The sequence below is a fragment of the Panthera pardus genome, unplaced genomic scaffold (genome assembly GCF_024362965.1).
Source record: "Panthera pardus isolate Hobbes unplaced genomic scaffold, ASM2436296v1 HiC_scaffold_6, whole genome shotgun sequence".
Lineage (NCBI taxonomy): Eukaryota > Metazoa > Chordata > Mammalia > Carnivora > Felidae > Panthera > Panthera pardus.
Window position 1 is genome coordinate 89,966,072 of NW_026526991.1, and position 14,405 is coordinate 89,980,476.

Sequence of the window (14,405 nt, forward strand, 5' to 3'; positions counted from 1 at the left end):
TTTGTTGAGTAAAGAGTGATGCATAGTTCCAATTTTAGACATTTTTCCAATATACTGGCAATTTTATTGAACACCTCTAAAGAGGATGTCTTTTCATCTGTGACCTGTTGTATTCATCACATGACCAATTTTCATAGATATCTGATTTCTGGACTATAAGTATTCCTTTAATCTATATATCTATTCCTGTGCCAATAACAGATTGCTTCAATTATTTAATTGAAGCATATTTTGAAGTGTGGAATTGAAAGTCACCATTTAAAAGAATTATATTATCTATTTTTGCACGGTTTCTCTTCCAGAACAATTTTAGAATTAGTGTGCCAATGCTAAGGATAAAATGCTAATATAGTGCAGACTTATATTTAATTTATGGAATTATATAAAAAGAATTGGTATTTTTATAATATTGAATCTACTCCTTAAGGATAAGTATATTTCTACATACACTCTAATTCTCTTTTATGCCCTTGAGTAAAGTGTTAGTTTTCTTTCCAATCGTTCTTACACATATGCTTTTTGCAAGATATTTTATAGATTCTGTTCTATTATAAGTCAGAGGTTTTTTTTTTTTTTCACAGTATTTATTAGTTGGCTTTATATGTTAATTTATCTGGTGGAATCCTGTTGTAATACCTAATGGTTTTCAGTTGATTATTTTGGATTTTCTAACAGAAAATTATTTTCTTTAAAAATAATCATTGTTTTGTCTGTCGCTTTCCAATATGTTTTCTTCCTTTTGTTTTCTTATCTTACTGTGATGTATAGGATATGAGGCACACTGTTGAATAGTAGCAATGATGGTAGACATCCTCCTCTTTTTCTTGCTTTTATCGGAAATGCCTCAAAGGATTAATCATTGGATGTATTCGCTCTGTATTCCTGGTTTACACTTTTCCTGTTCTATTGTATTAAGAATTTTAAAAAAAATTATAAATAAGTTTCAAATTTATCAGACGGGCTTTCTGTATCTGTTAGGTGCATCACAGTGAGAAGATCATTTTTTCTTGAATATGTTAATGTATTAATTACATTGATAGATTTTCCTAATTTAAAATTATCTTTACCTTTTTATGTAGACTTGTCCCCGTAGTAGGTTTAATTTGCAAGTTTTAAAGGTTTTTTTTGTATATGTCAAAACTTAGAGAGGCCTATAATTTTAACATTTTGTTATCTTTACTTGTTTTAGGCATCATAATTAGGTCAGACTTGTAAACTGCATGTACCTTTTTCTCTGTCCTGGAACCGTTTCTATAATTGAGAAATCTCTAGTCCTTGAAGGTTTGTTGCAGTTTAACTAAAAACTAACTTTCACTCCCCACTGCGCATTATTTTTACTTTTATACTTCTCTCATTGAGCTAATTTTGAAAATTCATCATTCCTTAGGAAATCGTCTTGTTTTTTATAAAGCTATCAAATGAATGTCTCAAGTCCCTCCTATTTTAAGTATCTTTCAACATTTTATCTAGGAGCTCCACAATCCCCTTGCAACTGTTTCCTCCTTCCCATGGTATCACTCTTCTTGTTTTACCAGGTTTTGTAGTAATATTTTTTCCTGTCCTTTCATGAGAATTTTGGTGCGCAGGTAGGTAGATTTGCATTTTAATATACTGATTTAGTCCTGAAGATCTATATCATCATTCTAATTGTGGGAATATCATGTATGGTTTTGCATGAAAAAGATCTCAAAAACTGGAAAAGAAGTACAGTTCTGGTCCAGATATCTCATTTTGCAAATAAGGACACTTATATTGACAAAATAAGATCAGAGATTAGAACATAAATATTTGAAGTAAAAATAGCACACATAAAACTTACTTATAGATTCAAGCATTCCTGGTATAATGTGATACACGTGTTTCTTTTTTTCCATGTGTTTCTATCCATATAAGGGTACAGTGAGGTGTTTTGCAAATTGTGGGCTAAAAATAAGAGGTCTCTTGGGAAAAAAGGGTTGGAAGAGACCAGTCAAATCAATAAGGTCTCTAACCAGAGCGCACATGCACATACATACACAAATCTTTAAAAAAAATTTTTTTTGATGTTTATTTATTCTAGGTGGGGGGGGGGAGGGGGAGAGAGAGGGAGACACAAATCTGAAGCAGGCTCCAGGTTCTGAGCTTTCAGCACATGGCCCCACACGGGGCTTGAACTCACAAACCGCAAGACCTGAACTGTAGTTGGATGCTTAACTGACTGAGCCACCAGGCATCCCTACATACACAAATCTTAAAAAAATCAGGACAGTTTTTAAAAGACACACTAATTTTAAAAATATAAAGAAGTATCATGGTAAGTAAAAGAGTTGGCTTTATTTGGTTAGAAGTGAATATGAGAAAGTTTGATGCTTCTGAATACAGAAGCAAGAGCAAAAATGCCCAAAAATTGTGGAAAATTCTGCAATAAACATTTTCAAGACAGCCCGAGGCCAAGGTGAGAAAAAGAATGCATGTTTGGTGAATGGTCAGTGGTCACTGCCTCAGCAACTTCCTGAATGCTTTGCATTCAGCCACTGTTATTTAACAGAACAATACATTAATATGCCAGAATGTTTTACATGTAGTAAGGTAACTTCTATGAATAAGCTAATTTATGTTACAGTAACATGTTATATTGCAGAAGAGATTGTATTCAGTACCTCATTTTTTCAGGTATCATGTTTAAAATACTAACAGTCCTTTTTAGGTATGTTAACAATAACAAGACTATTATTGTCCTAGAATTGTCACTTAAGATTAAGTCTCTGATCTTACAGAGTCTCCATTAACCATAGCACTTTCTAAGAGCTATAAACTACTGTTCATCACTTTGCCATCACTCTTCTTGGCAAGACCACCATTTCAATCAATTTGTTTGTAACCACTAGACACATGTGGCTATTGAACACTTAATATGTCACTAGTCTGAATTCAGATGTGCTCTAAGCATAAAATACACTTTGAATTTTGAAGGCTTAGCACAAAAAAAAAGGAATGTAAAACATCTCAGTATTTTTAAAATTGTGATTACATGTTGAAATAATTTTGGTTAAATATTTGAGTTAAGTAAATAAAATATGTATTAAAATTTATTTCTACAAGTTTCTTTTTATGTGTTTTTCAAGTGGCTAGTAGAAAACTTAATTATGTGGCCCACATTACATGTCCATTGGACAGAGCTGATTTAGAGGAAATAGAAGAGAGAAAAATAAAAACAAAACATTCAAGAATAGAAAGGTTGGCATACAGAATTTAATGAGTAAGTTGAATAAGGAAAAACTGGTTTGTGTTTGATGACTCTAGGTATCAGGAAATATAGGAAGAAAGCCTACCATCCCAAGAGAAAGAGAACAAAAGATATTGCCACTACGATGGGTAATATTGGAGAACAGGACTTGAGCACTAAGAGAAATCCCATATTTAGGTATTACTATACCTCTGAGGTGAACATTGGAATTATCTACTTTAGATTATACCAATGATGTTTTTTCTCAATCTGGTAACATTTTAAATTGGGTGCTTAGTAGTTTCATTGAACATTCATGTAAAAAACTTTGTTAAATGAACTGAGTCTTTATGATACAATAAAAAGTTTAGTTTTTCTTCATATATACGAGTAAGTCAGAATTCTGCACATCCACTATTTGTTCTCTCAACAAGTATTGGATTCCATCTATGTGTTAGTCACTATCTTCAGAACTGCCATGAGTATACCTGTCATTTAAAATGAACACCACAATCTGAATCCTTGTACATAATTACTTCTATTTCCTATTCATAAGTAGCTCATGTTATTTTAAAGTATTTCTATAGCAGAATGTTTATTTAAGGAGAGATTAATGACCTTAACACCAAAAAATGATATGCAAATAACCTCAAATGTGTCTTATGGGCGAAAAAGACATCCTAATCCTAAATAATGTTAGACCTATGAATACTGATTCCCATCAGCTTAAGCACTCCTTGTAAACTCACATTTACAAACATTATTGTTTTATTGGAATAAGTACATACAAGTCCTTATTTTATAGGATAACCTAGTTAGGTTTAAATATTCTTTATTCTTATGTGTAGGAAATAGTCACAGAGATGTATTGTGAAATATTATGGTCATATAGAGAAAAAAATTACATTCATTTGATTTTATAAATTGTGAAATATTATGGTCATATATAGAACAAAATTATGTTCATTTGATTTTATAAATGTTGAAATCCAGTATTGCTAGAGCTATTAAATATATTTATTTAAGGAAATTTAGCAATTAAGCTACTTTTTAATACTTATGTTTACTAAGAAATATAAGGTGAATATAACAAAATATTAAAATATTAATAATACCATAGCACTCCAGAGAATATTTTTCAAGTATTTATGTGTGTTCTGTGCACACACAAGTACACACATATTCCTTCCATATTTGCCACTTAAAAATGTTGATCATGTTACTTCTGTCATAATCCTTAATTCTAGTATGCTTTGTAACCAATGAAAACACCCTGGATTTTATGCTTAAATTGTTACTTGCTACTCAGCATAAATAAATATCAGTGGTACATTGTTTTCCTCAACCAGTGATCCTCAATTTTATTGTTATTTTGCTTTCAGGGGAACCATGAATAGGAAAAGTTAAATGCCATGGTTTAGAGAGGCAAGCATAGGTTAAATTCTAAAACTAGGGCTTACAGCCATGGGGTATTTAATAGAGGAGGGTCATAGTTTTGAATAGAGACCCTCTATGGGGCATAAATTTTATCAACAGCTACTACTCAAGAGAGAACCTCACCTAAGAGATCTAAACTTTTTTTTTCAGGTGCGCCATTTTTCCTTAAGAATTCCCTCTAGCTTGTAAAAAGCAACTCTCCCTTATGCTTCTTCACTTCAATATCATTGTGTTTCTTTACATATATAATACACATAGTTTTTAATTCAATTTTTTTAATCTAGAGGAAGTGTTTTATAACAACTTTCAAGTTTACAATGCCCTCTCTTAAGCTGTGCATTCACAAAAGATCAGTAATAACACAAAATTTAAATAAATGAAGTTAGAGGCACCTGGGTGGTTCAGTTGGTTAAGCATCCTACTTCTTCTCAGGTCATGATGTCACCGTACCTGAGTTTGAGCCCCATGTCAGGCTCTGTGCTGACAGCTCAGAGCCTGGAGCCTGCTTCAGATTCTCTGTCTCTCTGTCTCTCTGCCCTCCCTAACTCACGCTCTGTCTCTCTCTTTCAAAAATACGTAAACATTAAAAAAAAGTTAAATAAATGAAGAAGATAGAGAGTAAATAAGGAAGAAACACATCGGTGAATGTGGAGCTTTGTGTCCTTTACAAAAATATATATACTAAACTCATGGGAATTATTTTTGAGGTATGGTGTGCAGAAGTTGTAATATAGTCACCAACTCAAGAGATCAAAAATACAGATCTTATCCCATTTCAAAGTTTCATTATTTTCCCCACAAACCTCCAGAGGAGAAACATTCTGCAGACTTTATGAATATAAACCATTCAAGAACTCAAATTAAAATAGCACATTTAAGCCTCATTAAGGTGATATTGGCTAATTTGAAATATTATGCAATTCACATATTCTCTATCTTATTCCTTAAGAAAAACAGATCATTAGATTACTTAACCTTCAATTAATTCAAAATTGGTGAGGAGTGGGAGATTTTTAATTCTTAGCTTTTAGAAGTAAGTGCTTTTGAGTAACAAAAATAACTTGATAGCTGCTTATTGATTATTATAATTTTAGGTATAATGATATTAAATTATATACCAATGTTTAGTTCTGATTTGCCTTGTCTTCTTGGAAAAATAATGCAATGGGTTTTTATTTTAATCAAGTGATTCTTTTTATCAAGTCTGTTGGCTGATGTTGCATGTCCAGTCATCATAAAGCTTTTTAGAAAACTTGAGTCTGAAATATGCTTTAATTCTTACATGTAGCTTTTAGTAGCAAATGACCCGTATTCAGCACAAGATTTTTCTTTGGGAGAATTGCTTTCAAATGAAATTATATAGAGAGTATTCACATATTAGGACATTTGTTTTACGTAGAATTGTTGGTTAAAGCCAGATGCAAGTTTATATGGTACATTATTATTATTGTTACTTTAGTTAGCTGTTTGCTAAAGATAGAAAGCAAAATTAATTTTTAAAAATTAGGAAAAATCCTTTGACAGAGATCTAAAAACTAAACTGAAGTAGCTCAAGATGCTCTTAATGAATGATCTATTAACAGAACACAACTTTTATTATGGTACGTGAAAGTTCTCAGAGTTTTGACACATTCTTTCCAACGCTCTGACATGGTTTTATGATTTCTAGGTGGAAGAGCAAAATTATGTAAAAGAAAAAAAAAACACCGTAAGCTATTTATTTACAAAATTAAGTCTAAAAAGAGTCAATTATAATATTGGCAATCTTAGGCTGTTCTGAATGTGCTGAAAATAATCAATTTGTTTAAGTCGCTAAAGGAAATCCTTAATTTTATTAAGAAAGGGACTCATTCTGCCCACCCCCAGGAATGTATACAGTATTCAGTTTTTCCTGCTAGTGAGTATAATCATTATATATAAAGTTTAAACTTTGTATAGCTTAACTTTATAAAACTTAGCCTTTACCCTACTGGTAATTAGTAGTCTGATTACTTTGAATAAAGCAATTCCAATTTATAACCAGATATTTAAAGAATAAATTAATACAGATTGTAATGAAATTAGCTAATTTTTTTTAGTAGTAGAAGGTTTTCTTTTTCAAGAAGATTATTTTAAAATTCTAATTAGATACAATTTTTGAAGAGGATTTTCTCACTCTAATCGAAGGTTATTTAAGATTTTCTCAACTGGGAAAGGTCAGAAGAAAGACAAGGGATTCCCTAGTAGATAACTAGATCAAATTAATCAATGCTGCTAATGAATAAAGACGTGGATACAGCCTTTTAAATTTAGATTTAAGAATATATATAACTATATATGGAGCCTGCTTCGGATTCTGTGTCTCTGCCACTCCCCTGCTTACACTCTGTCTCTCTCTCTCAAAAATAAATAAACATTAAAAATGTCTTTTAAAAAAGAATATGTATGACAAAAATAATATATAAGGCAATTTCAAAGTAAGATTTTTAATTACCATAGGTTTTTCTTTTTTCTTTTTACATTTTTAGCACTCTGGGTTCTAGCATTCTTTGACAAAAGTCAATTAAATCATATAGAACAGTTTTGTTTTGTTTAAATCATTGATAAAACACCTGGTCATAAATGTAAGCAATAGGCTCAAGCAGAATTTTCCAGAAAGATTATTCAGTTTCTTCTTATGCAGCACTTGTGGTTTACTACTGACGGTGCAGTCATGATTTATTCAACAAAAGCTTTTAAGCATAGTAAATTTTATTGTTTCATGCAGCACCTAAGAAACATTATTTTTAAGTTGAATTAGAAAGTAAAACATATAGCATGACTTGTGAGAGAAGAAATTACTTACATCACATGAAAAACCTGTACTCCTAGTAAATGTTGGGCTGGATACTAAGGGGTACAATTATGAAGTAACATTATGCTTCATATATTACAAATACATTTATGAAGAAAAAGGTCATGTGAGATGGTTACGAGTGCAGGTGAAGGTACAAATCTTGTTGCTCCCTGGAAAGAAACAAGAACCAGGCACACTGGGTTTTGTATCTGTACTACATCTAACAGGAAAGAAAAAAAGGTAGTTGTTCCTGTCCTCAACCTGCCACTGTATTTGCCCGATGGGGTCTGTCTGCTGGATAAGATCATGAGAAATGGGGAAATGAAATTACCCAGGACATTCCAGCTATTGTAATTAATTTGAGGTCTACAGACCAGGAACATGATGGGAGATGTTAATGTGTTTTGAATGTACAAGATTACTTTTATTTTTCTATTATTTCTCTATTTAATTTTTTGACTGCAATGTACAGTTTTAGTATTCTGTACTTTGTATTGCTAACAATTTTGTATGAAGCTAACTTGAGCCTTATGAGAAAGTGGATAGTTTCTGTCCTAATTCTTTAATTTTTTCTTTGTTCGTAATATAGTACTTAAAACCATGTATAAAGCAATTTTTTAAGGAGAATACTGTAGCTAATGAAACTATTTGATAATGTTGAAGTACCTGGTAAATACATGATATCCAGGTGTAAGAGGTCAGGAACCTTCTCATTTTTGAGAATAGTTGTGGGGACATGCTATTAAAGTGAGTTCCTGTGTTTATAGAAACATTTAATAACAAGGAGGGAGAGAGCCAGAGCAAAAGTGAGAGCAATACTGCTCTCAAAACTAAATAAACATTTAAAAAAATTAAAAAAGGGAATATGGACTTGCTAGGAAAGTTCTCTTTCTTTATTTTGCAATATGTTACAAAATATAAATAACATCTTTTTCTTTAATTAAAACAATTTTTAATGTTCTTTAAATTTTTAATAAATATTTATTTTTGAGAAAGAGAGCGAGTGAGAGAGAGAGCATGAGCAGGGGAGAGGCAGAGAGAGAGGGAGACACAGAATCCAAAGCAGGCACAGGGCTCAAACTCATGAACCGTGAGATCATGACCTGAGCCAAAGTTGGAAGCTTAACTGACTGAGCCACCCAGGCACCCCAAAAATATAAATAACATCTTATTTGCTTTGTTGATTAAATTCACTTTTGTTCAGTGTACAAAAATGTACTGTTTGGGAAAAATATGTAAAGTTTTTTTCATAGAGTCTAAATTATTATGTTATTAATATCCCTGGGCCTCTAAAGACAGGTGAGTCCAATAAAATAGCAAAGTATAACCTAAGGAGGAAACACAAATAGAGCATCATGAATATACTTATTAGCAAAGTTATGAAAAGTATCCTGACCATTTACATTTTAATTGTGCTAACAAAAAGTCCTAGCTACTTCCTCAAAACTTGGTTGGTTCATGAGGTAGTTACTTATTGGGACTATTTTGACAGACAAATATACCAACTAAAAGAAACCAAGAAGTTTAAATTTTAAGTATTTGTCTTTCTTTATCTGGTCTAACGTAGATGAAAATTTGCAAAAGTGGCAACTAAATATAATTTATCTCTATCTTTATAATCCAGGACAGATTAAAATTGCATATTTCTGATAACATAAGGAGAACTTAATATGAGAAAAATATTATTTCTACATCATCCCACAAAAATAATAGTGTTTTGTTGGTGGTGGTGTTTTTATGCTAGGGCAGTAGCAGAGAGAACACTCTCTACTTCTTAGTTCACTATATATTAACAACCATATACTTCTATTTATTTATGTGTTTATGTCTGTATTTATGTATTTATTTATTTATTTTTTGAGAAAGAGATAGAGAGTGTGTGGGCACAATTGGGACAGGGCGAGAAGGTGAGATTGAGAGAGAGACAGAGACAGAGAGAGGGAGAGGGAGAAAATCAAGCAGACTCCACGTCCACTGAGGAGCCAACTCAAAGACTCAGTCTCATGACCTTGAGATCACGACCTGAGCTGAAGTCAAGAGTCAGATGCTTAACTGACTGAGCCACACAGGCACTCCGACAACTACATAATATTTTTTATGTATTTAGACCTACACTCCACAGGAGCTCAAAGCAATCTATATACCCTGAAAAGATTAATAGAGGCTTAGTAAAATTTTAAATCTGGAATTAAAGATTACTAAAATGTAATACTATAGCTCATTTGTAAACTAGAACAAATACATTAGAAATAAATTATTTAAAAGATAAGTTGATGTTAAAGAAAGTTAAACTCATTTTGCCAAAGCAACAGTGATACCGTAGCATTATCAATTGTGGGCAGCATTTGTTTTGAAGATATTTATTTGCTTAAAGAGTGTCAAAATTCCAAAACAATATTTTTGTCTAATCAGAAATTTAATACTAGCAAACTAAATCTGACAATACATTAAATGAATAATTTACCACAATCAAGTGGGGTTTATTCCTGGGCTGCAGGAGTGGTTCTACTCCTGGAACTATTATTACACTATGTGTTAACTAACTTAGATTTAAATTACAAAAAAAAAAAAATGAAATTGAACAAGCCCACCTTTAGTGATTGTGATTTTCCTTTATTTCAGTCTAATCACTTCAAAATGTCTCTGATTAAAGATTTTTAAAAATTTTAATATGTCAGAACATGATTGTTCTGTAAACTATGGTTTCTTTTTCTCGTGTTTGACCCAAATTCTGTATGTTGGATTATAAACCCATGTTTACAGCCCAAATTAATGTTCATTATCTCTAATGAAATGTTATCCCCATAATTTTTATTTTCAAGTGGCCCTTCATTATGAAGGAGACTTTGTTATACATTAGAAAGGTTTGGGCTTCATAGCCAGGTAGACTTATGCTATCCACTTTGCTGCTTCCAAATTTCATAACCTTTAGGAAGTCATGTAATTTCTCTTTGCTTCAATATTCCCATCTGTAAAATGGATATAATCATGCTTTTCTTATATGAGAGTGAATGGTACTACATATGAAAATTCTAGTCCATAAAAGACTTTTAACAAGTGAAGTAGATTTTACTGTTGTTATTTTTACTGTTCTTATTATTTTCACCTCAATGAGGAATAATTTATTTCTTTAATCTCCTAATAGTAAAAAAGGCAGGTTTATCATAGATGTTTTGTAAATTAAAAAAGAAATGAGTAAATATCATTTTTATTGTAGTCCTTTTTCAAGGTGTAAGTAACTACTTTAACATTTTAGTGTATAAGATTTCTTCTTTTCCAAATAGAAATTTACTTGTAACAAAAATTAATATATTTAAATGTTATTTGAAAAGATACCTTTCACCTTTTAAAGGTATGATACATGTTTTTATTTCATATGATGCTATATTTTTTATTGATTTATAAATTCTGTGCCATATTATAATAAAATTATGCTCATGGCCTGTTTTACCACTATTTTGGAGTACTATTGGAGATTTCATTTTTTTCCAGTTTTCATTGTCATTGTTGCTAATATTAGAAATTATGTTATGGTAAATATGCTTTATAACTAGGTCATTTTGTATAATTATAATTGTTACTTAGAGGTATTCATAGAGGCAGAATTGCTGAAACAGATGATCCATCAGTTTAAAACATGTTTCTACAGACTTTTAACACATTTTTGACAAAATTCTCTTCAGCAAGTGCTATATCAATGTCTATTTCTAGCATCTGTTTACATATTGTCCATTTCCAAATGAATTTCATCATATTTTGAGAATTTGATGGGCAAAAATGGTATTTCATTGTCTTAATTGGATGTTTGTTCTTAGATCAAACTCTAAATAATTTCTTTTTTAATGTTTATTTATTTTGAGAAAGAGAGTGAGAGTGAGAGAGAGCAGGACCAGGGAATGAGCAGAGAGAGAGGGTGAGAGAAAATCCCAAGCAGGCTCCACGCTGTCAGTGCAGAGCCCCACTCGAGGCTCAGTCTCACAAATGGGGAGATCATGATCTGAGCTGAAACCAACAGCCCAACGCTTAACTGACTGAGCCACCCAGTGGCTCAGGTGCCCCTGAATAATTTCTTGTCCATTGAATTTATATTCATGCTATTCACATTTTTAGCCTGTTTTTTTTCTTGATAATTATTTTTTAAAAACAAAATTTAAGTGTATTTTTTATATTCAAAAGCTATTAACATTTTATCACATGGTACTGATTTCTTCTTCAGTATTTATTCTCCAAATAGAAGTTTATCATTGATTTTTCTTTGCACTGTTTCCATATTCTTCCCATTAATCTCTTTCTGTGATCTACAAGCAGTTGGTGTATAATAATGCTAATAATGCCTTCATGATAAGGGCATTGTAAGAACTGATTACAGGGCTTTATGAATTTTTAGGCAAGGGAGAGGGCAAAGGTTGTATATAACCCATCTTCGTCTTGTATGTGTGTAGTTCTCAGTAGGAATCGAAGTAGACTAATACAATCTCTGTACCCCATTCTTGCAGACACCCACAAAACTGCATATATTTTCTACCATGTGCTGTAGCATGAAGAACCTATTTGCTATTTCTTGTATATTCTTCAAGAGCTTTTGCACTATTGTTTTATAGTTCAGACCCAGGGCAAGCAGCCAAACCTGGGTTTGAATTCAGGCTTCATTCTACCAGCTTCCTAGTTATGTGATCTTCAACAAAACCTCAGACTTCCCATCTATAAACTAGGGGTTAAGCAGTATCTATTGCACTGATAATGTCATAAGACTTACAAGTCTACTCAATATGAGGTAACCAAATAACATGCACTTGATAAATGGCTATTATTATTATTTTTATCAATCAAAGCTAGTCAAATACTCCAGATGAAGTGTAGTACTATAGCTGTTAGAGCGTAAATTATTACCTATTGTATCATTTACTTTATTTTGTGTTACCTGTGTTCCTTCTGTAGAAAAACATTATGAAAAGATATCCAAGTGTTTAAGGGCACGTTTTTTTGACAAATTTCATAGGAATAAACAACAAAAAAATCTTACTGATTTAAATGTTATAAAGAATAGTAATGAATATTATGCTTATTTTAAAAAATCATAACAAAGAGGTAGTATGTTAATCTTAAATAGTAAATAAATCCCTGATTTATTTATTTATTTATTTATTTATTTATTTACTTGTTTATTACTATCTTAATAAAAGCCCAATTAAATGAAATATTTGATAGAAATAAGTGACTATAAAAACATTTAGGAAATCTGTATGTTTATATTAACAAGAAAAAGAAAAATGTTACATACATTTTTAGCAGTCACAGTTGAGTTAATTATAGATAACTTACACATGTAAAACAGTAATTAAGCCAAAGTCATTATAAATTTATTCACATTATACTTTTCCAAATTTCTGTCTCTTCAATACTTTTACTTGTGGGATGTTATTTCCTACTGATAATACTCAATATAAAATTTTGATAATTTTTTAAAAAATTTTTTTCATGTTAATTTATTTTTGAGAGAGAGAGAGAGAGAGAGAGAGAGAGAGCATGCATGTGCTCACGCACAGGAGGGACAGAAAGAGAGGGAGAGAATACCAAGTGGGCTCGGCTCTGTCAGTGCAGAAACTGACGCAGGGCTCAGGCCCACGAACCGAGAGATCATGACCTGAGCCGAAATCAAGAGTTGGATGCTTAAGCGACTGAGCCACCCAAGCGCCCCTTGATAATGTTTCGTATTTTTTGCATCTAATGTTTGACATTAGCTGAAGACCAGATGTACATTTGTAAGCTAAACATTCAGAAGTTGAATTTTAATGAGTATTAAGTATAAGATTACATTTCTCAAGTATTTCTCCTTGCTCTTTGTATACAGTGTCAAAACCATATATTGGAAGAAGGTAGCAGCCCAGTCATTGGGTATATAAATGGGTAGGTGCAAATACATAAGGGAGAAGGGGGATATCTGTGAGTTAATGCAATGAAATATCTATGACATATAAATATTATTATTTTGTTATAAATGGAATACAGAAAGGTAGATAATGTCTTAAACAGTCACAGTTAACATTGCACAGTAAAAGACTGGATTTCCTGATAATATTGCTAAATTCACCAAATTACTGACAAGTTATTTTCAAACACATTTGGCATTATTCTACATTATGGTAGAATAGTAATGACAGTAACAATGGGTATCTAAAAAGAAATACACTTTGATGAGACTTGTCAATCTTTAGACACTTATGGAAACACAAGGAAAAAATGTGACAAACCACTTTATCGACTACTTCAGTTTACTTTACTATTTAGAATATCTGTGTAATAACAGCAGAGAAATATCTCCTTTAAAGCTGTGTTATATTTTCAAGGTTGGTCTTTAAGGAATTTCAGAATAGGCATAATTGTGATACAAATAAGAGAAGGTGAATTTTCTATCAAATAAGTATTTGCAGTTGACCTACACGAGAACAGACTTTTCTAATTGCTTTAAGAGCTTCCTGACTAAAGAAATGAAGAAAGTTACTCTTTTATGAAAATGTTGTAATGCTTATACTCAAATCCTCTGTGATTTTTAAAAATCAGTATTTAATCAGCATACTAATACAATTGCAAACCAAAAATTAGTTATTACATTATAATTTATTGTTTTCAAAAATTGTGACCAGGGGTGCCTGGGTGGCTATTGGTTAAGCGGTTAAGCCTCCAACTTCGCTTCAGGTCATGATCTCGCCATTCATGAATTTGAGCCCCGCATCTGGCTCTGCTGACAACTGGATCCTGCTTTGGATTCTGTGTCTCCCTCTCTCTCTCTGCCCCTCCCCTGCTCATGCTCTGTCTTTCTCTCAAATATAAATAAATATTAAAATTTTTTTTTTAAAAATTGTGAAGTCTTTTTAATTCTTTTTTTAAAATGTTTATTTATTTTTGACACAGAGAGAGAAACAGAGCATGAGCAGGGGAGGGGCAGAG

At 31.7% G+C, this 14,405-nt stretch overlaps 1 protein-coding gene across 3 annotated transcripts in view; it reads right to left on the minus strand.

The window, feature by feature from the left end:
- Positions 1-14,405, minus strand: part of PIK3C2G (phosphatidylinositol-4-phosphate 3-kinase catalytic subunit type 2 gamma) — a 350,214-nt gene that overhangs the window by 293,827 nt on the left and 41,982 nt on the right. The gene's annotated exons all lie outside the window — the stretch shown is intronic.